Below are 6,125 nucleotides of genomic sequence, written 5' to 3' on the forward strand. Positions count from 1 at the left end.
TAGCAAGGAAAACAATTTTATGGTTGGGGGGGTCACCACAACATGAGGAACTGTATGAAAGGGTTGTGGCACTAGGAAGGTGGAGAACCACTGGGGTTAATGCTGTTCTTTTGATATCAGAGGGTTAAATATTCTAAGGAGCGTGTGTTAGTTCGGGCTGTCTAGGGAAACAAATTCATAGACACTCGTTGTGTATAAGAAAGAGTCTTACTCTGTGGCTAGTGTGGCCATCTGATCTCCAACTGCATGCGAGAGCAACGTGGAGAGACTTTGATAGCTCAGGTCAGCAAAGTACCTGTAGCTGCCACTCACCTTTCCTATAACATAAAAAAAATTTAAAAAGAAAGTCTTATATACAAGAACAATTGAATATTGAGAAAACATCCCAGCCCAGTCCAGATCGTAAGTCTATAAGTCTGATATGAGCGCATATGTCCGATACCAATCTGCAAATTCCTCTTCAGACTCATGCAATGATGCTGAATACAGGAAGACCACAGCCAGTGGGCAGAAAGCCTTGGGGATCCAGTGGCAGTGGAAGCATCTCAGTGCTGGCAGGGTTCCCATGTGGCTCCTTTAGCTCCAGGGCTCTAGCATAGCTCCATGTGTCTTCTCAACAGGAATGTCTTGCAGGGAGTATCTGTGTGTCCTGCCCACCACTTCCAAATGAGGTCATCAAGCTGCAACCTGATTGACAGGCTAACCTCCACCTCTTCACTCTTAAGTCTCAAATTGACAACAGACTATGCAACTATCATAGAGCGCATACTTCACCAGTGTAGCTGTTCCCGTTACAGAGCCATCTTAAGGAGTGTTGGTATTCTAGTTGGATGGAAACTGGGCTGTAGTTTGAAGCCACCAGCCATTCTTTTGGAGAAAGACAAGGCATTTATTCTATGAAATATTTACAGCCTCAGAAGCTCACAGAGGCAGTTCTCCTCTGTCCTTCAGGGTCACCACCAGCTTGAATTGACTCAGTGACTGTGAGTGAGCATAGATTTGACTATCATTTGGCTGAATTTGAGCCATAAGTCTTTGATCAGTTCAAGACCTAGAGGGAGATTAAATAGCATGGCCTTGGAAGTTTACCAGTCTCTATATCACCTGTTAGCCTGCTCTTGAATTTTAATAAACAATTTGTTCTATGGGTCCACTAGAGAACAAAACTGGAAGGAATACAGAGTTACTGTATCAAAAATGTTTTAGATATTTATCTACTTCAGGAAGAAACATAAAATAAAGGACTGGTGGTATTGAAGAAAGAAGTCCACGTTCATGAAGCCATTTGCAAAAAAAAAGTCTTAGGAATTTACAGGCGTAAACGTTTTAGCAAAGGAACAGAAGGATGGAAGTACCTGTTTATTTGTGCTAAGAAATTTAGAAGACAGCTAGATAGCGGTCTGGCCAACCAACTGGAAGAGATCCATGTTAGCACTCATTCCAAAGGAGAGTGATGCAACAGAGTGTGGAAATTCTCAAACAATACCCTCAATATCACATTCAAGTAGAATTTTTCTGAAAGCAATTTAAAAAATGTTTGCAGCAGTACATTGACAAGAATCTGCCAGAAATTCACACAAGATTCAGAAAAGGTTGTATCACTCAACATAAAGAACACATGAATCCACACCTATGAACAACATTATGGTAAACAGAGAACACACTGAAGTTGTCCTGGATTGCACTGTATTTAGATAAATGATCAACAATGCTCACAGAAGCAGCAGCCAAGAAATCAAATGATGCATTGTATTGATCAAATCTGTTGCCAAAGAACTCTTTAAAGTATTAAAAAATAAAGACATCACTTTGAAGTCTAAGGGGTACCTGTTATACACTCTGGCATTTTCACTCACCTACAGTGCACGTGGAAGCTGAGCAAAGATGAAGGAAGACTGAGGACGATGCGATCATGTTTTAGCACGCTAACATGACCCTTAGGCAGTCATCTTCACCCACGCCAGAATGTAGTATAGACATTCAGTGTGGTTGAAATAAAAAATCCTTGACAATATAAAAACATACCACAGCATTAAACATGATTACCATGATTTCAAACAAGAAGTTCCTTGTGTTGCCTTAAAGCAACGCACTTTTGCACAAAACAAGGGAATTTCCACAAACTACATCCAGAGTGAAATTTCCTTTCATTAATCAAAGCTATATATTCCGTACACACACACACACACACACACACACACACACACACACACACCAACTGCTCAGTCTCTTTATTTGTTTATCTTGTGGTGAAAATCATTTTTTTTGGCCTTCATACACTTTGCAGAAATGGGTGTTTACCCTCCTCCTGTTCTCAGGCTTGTCCCTGCCCTACTTAACCCTACTCTCAGCGAAGAGTCACTAGTTCTGATACGCTCCATCATTCTGTGGAGAAGTTAACCTCACGCCTCGTCTGACTCCTCATGCTTTAGAACAAGCCACGAGGTTTCCAACACAGAGAGGCTATCTTATACGTGAGGGTATGGGTTTCTATCTGAGAAATATATGATTCAAACTTATGTCCATTTGATCCCCACGATAAAGAACTTTTACGTAAATAATAGTATTTTAGGATTTCAGTCCTTTCTCTGATGTTAAAAGTGAGAAAATAAATTTTTAGACTCTATGCCCTCTATCTTTGGATCCTGGAAACAACATTATTATAACCATATTATTCATAGTAAAGCTCTTTTCGGATAATCAAGTTAACAGTATTCAGCTTGGACGTGCAATGAAAACTCGGCTAACTCATTTAAGAGAGCCCAGGGAAGAGTGAGCACAATAAAATGGACACGCCAGAGAGAAAGAACCAGAGGCACCAGCCGACTGTGTATTTTCGGTAACATCTAAAGCATTTAGTGTTTCTTATATACACTTTCCAATGCTAGAAAATGCAATCAAGTATAAGACACAAACACCCCGACGTCATGTGACTTTGCTACCCAAGAAATGCCTTTATATATCACTTATACAGAGTAAGATTCATATTCCATTTCGGATTGCTTTGTTCATAAATAGTGTGAACTCTCAGAGTTTATCACACTGCTTTTCCACTCATGCATATATTCAAAATTTTTCATATTTTTAATTCTAAAAACTATGGCACAATAAAGATATTTCAGCGCACTAAGAGAGCAACCATATAAAATAAGACAGCATGGACTTTCCAAATTCTGACCCTTTTTATACTTTCCAATTCTCTGAACATTTTAAGGGAAGAACTTTGAATGCTTCTGAATTTTTAAATGTGTTGAGCTGAAACCAGCTGAGGCGCATATAACTTTGTATTTGCCATCAGAATGATTTCTACATGTCCTGAAAACATAAGCAAATTCTAAAGTACAGATTCTTTAGCAAGATTAAATATTTTCAGTTGATTGGGACTAACAGCTACGCTAGAGGACAGAGTAGAACAGGGGGACGGAACGTCTTTGCGTGAGCAGAAAGCCTATCTTTCTCCCACGAAACCAGCTGCCGACCTTGGGGTTGGCAGCCCATGTGCAAGGCTCCAGAAGGGCTGACTTCTTACAGGTTTTAGGTAACCATGTCGTGGATGACATGATTGGTAATATAACATAAAGTGAATGTCCTACACTTTAAGATAATTAAAGTATTTCGATGGGGCATCATTGTATTTAATACAAATTGAAAAATAACATTGACATGCAAAATTGCTGATATGAAAAACACTAAAATTATGTACACTATACTTTTACTAAATTTTCACTTTTTACAAATTTGTTCTTGTGTATTAGAACATTAATGAAAACAGATGTTTTTCTCTCGCTATCGTCACCCTGCCACCTCATTTCTATGCACTATGTTGAACATCACTCATTGCTTCATGAGTTTTGGAAATATTAAAATATAATTAATATATACAATTTAGAGATTCAAACATAATATCCCTAATTTAACACTGTGAATGTATACATGGCATGGAAACATAAGAAATATCTGAATTAACTGATAAATAATAAGATTAAATAGAGTTTTGTAAGATTAATTTTAGAAGTATTACACTTTCCTTTTGACAAATAATAACATACTAGGAAAAAAGGGAAAATGCACTGTGAATTTTAATTATGTATATTGAAGTTCCTGGCATTCGACACCATATTGGCAATTAAATGCACCCTGATATAAATGTTCATGACCTTTGTCCTGTTTTTAAAAAATGGACCGAGTAAATGCAAGAGATTTTAAATTAAGGATAACTGGGGGGGGGGGGGAGGAGGGATTAGCTTATCCATTAGTGGTATAGGTTTCTGTGAGGAAAAACACAGTCTGCTCATTCAATTAACTCCCAACCTTGAAGGCAATCAATGATTTTATCTGTAATCATCTTGATTAAGTAGTCTAAAATTTTTTTGAAAATGCTGTGCCTTTAGACAGTATAAAATATTCTCAGGAATTTCTTAAGTATGTTTTGTGTATTAAGTAATTATTAGAAGATATAAGTGATTTATTTAATATTATTGATCACATTCTATGAAAAGTCTACGATAAAGTGTAAGTATAAGAATACACATTGTTTCAAAATCCAAAGGTTGTCTTATGATATCTGAACTGGGATCCGCCAACAAAGTAATAGAGACAAAAACATAACACAAATTAAAACCCCCAATTACTCTGCTTTAAACTGATAGAATATTTTCAATTTCAACCATGCAGTAAACATCGCAATTCTTAACAATTAGATGACAAAAACTCATAGTCATCATAGCCAAACATTTATATTTCTGACATCAGAAAGCATCACCTATTTTTAGATAAATCAAGTTTCAATAAATGTCCAAAGTGGCACTAAGCATCTTGTTTTGAAGTGTACATTTAATTATAGATAATTCCCTCATCTCTCATGAATATATCACTGAATAGAGAGGGACGCGGCTCAATGCAACCCTCTCAAGGAAGAATGCAGATGCAGAGAGCGGACCGTCGCCCATTTTTGTTAGGAGCCCTTGAGTGGATTGACTCGCAGGGACTGTCCTCACAGGGTTTTCAAGACAGTAAACTTTGCTGCCACATCTTCCTTCAAAGCAGCTGGTGTGCTTTGAACTGCTGACCTTTTTAATAGCAGCCAAACGCTTAACCACTGCATTACCGGAAGTCTTATGACGTTACATCTCATACACAATTTAAAAGAAGGAGCAACAGCTTACCTGGTTAATCCGACGTGTTGGTTTCAAGCTGAGTGAGCAAGGTCTCTTCTGACCATCAGGAGCGAGTGCGGCTGCGGTTTCAAGGGGTGGGACTTGTCTTCAGTGATGAATTCCCAAGGGACCATTTCCAATCAGAGAATGCTGTGGCAGACAATGCGACCATTCTCCATTTGTTGACTCTGGTTTAGTATTTACAATCTGCCGTGCTGTATTCGTGCAGTGGTGGAGGGAGTGACACACAGTTTACTAAACTTTATGGTATGAAGCATATTTTGAAACAAAGAATCCATAAAATATTAATCAAATTAATATTTCATGTCCTTACACTTTTTCATATAACACTTACTTCTTGTAAATAAAAGAAATATTCCCCTACTAGATAAAAATTCGAATAACCCCCAAGCAGTGCCACCTTCCACCTGAACGTACAGGGATGTCTGCGGAGACAGCAGTTGCAGATGGCTATATGCAGTCTTTGGAACATCTTAATCACAGGAGGAAAGCACACGATGTTTATACGACCCTTTTCAGTTCAGGATGGCCTTATCTGTAAGTTATTTACATATCACGTTTTCTCCACTATTACATACAAACCCATATACCTTACTTCTTTCTGTGCTGTATAAAAAAAGTAGTTTTGTATGATTATCTGTCTGAAAGTTATACTTTCATGTAGGTATATGTATAAGTGTTCAGTATATGTATATTGCTCAGTTCCCCTAACTTGTTTTGACCCAGTGCTTGCTCAGTCAATTCCTTCAATCACTTTTTTCGAATAGATCAAGAGTCTTAAAACTTCTCACCACCTGCCTGCTATGGCCCTGGCATAGCTCTCCATCAGCTCACCTACTTAGCTGCCTTCTCTTCTATTCAGCTGCCCTCTGGTCTATCCCAGACTGTCCTACTCAAATCAAATTCAGATCATGTCTTTATTCTTATTTTTCAATATACCTTACTTCA

The 6,125-nt window shown here is 38.0% G+C and overlaps 1 non-coding gene across 1 annotated transcript; it reads left to right on the top strand.

Annotated features, from left to right (window-relative positions):
• Positions 1–200: 200 nt before the first annotated feature.
• LOC142455844 (small nucleolar RNA SNORA44) lies at positions 201–325 on the top strand. The gene has a single exon (XR_012785959.1). It is a non-coding gene; the product is annotated as a small nucleolar RNA SNORA44 (small nucleolar RNA).
• Positions 326–6,125: the final 5,800 nt, after the last annotated feature.

Source organism: Tenrec ecaudatus, chromosome 8 (genome assembly GCF_050624435.1).
Source record: "Tenrec ecaudatus isolate mTenEca1 chromosome 8, mTenEca1.hap1, whole genome shotgun sequence".
Classification (NCBI taxonomy): domain Eukaryota; kingdom Metazoa; phylum Chordata; class Mammalia; order Afrosoricida; family Tenrecidae; genus Tenrec; species Tenrec ecaudatus.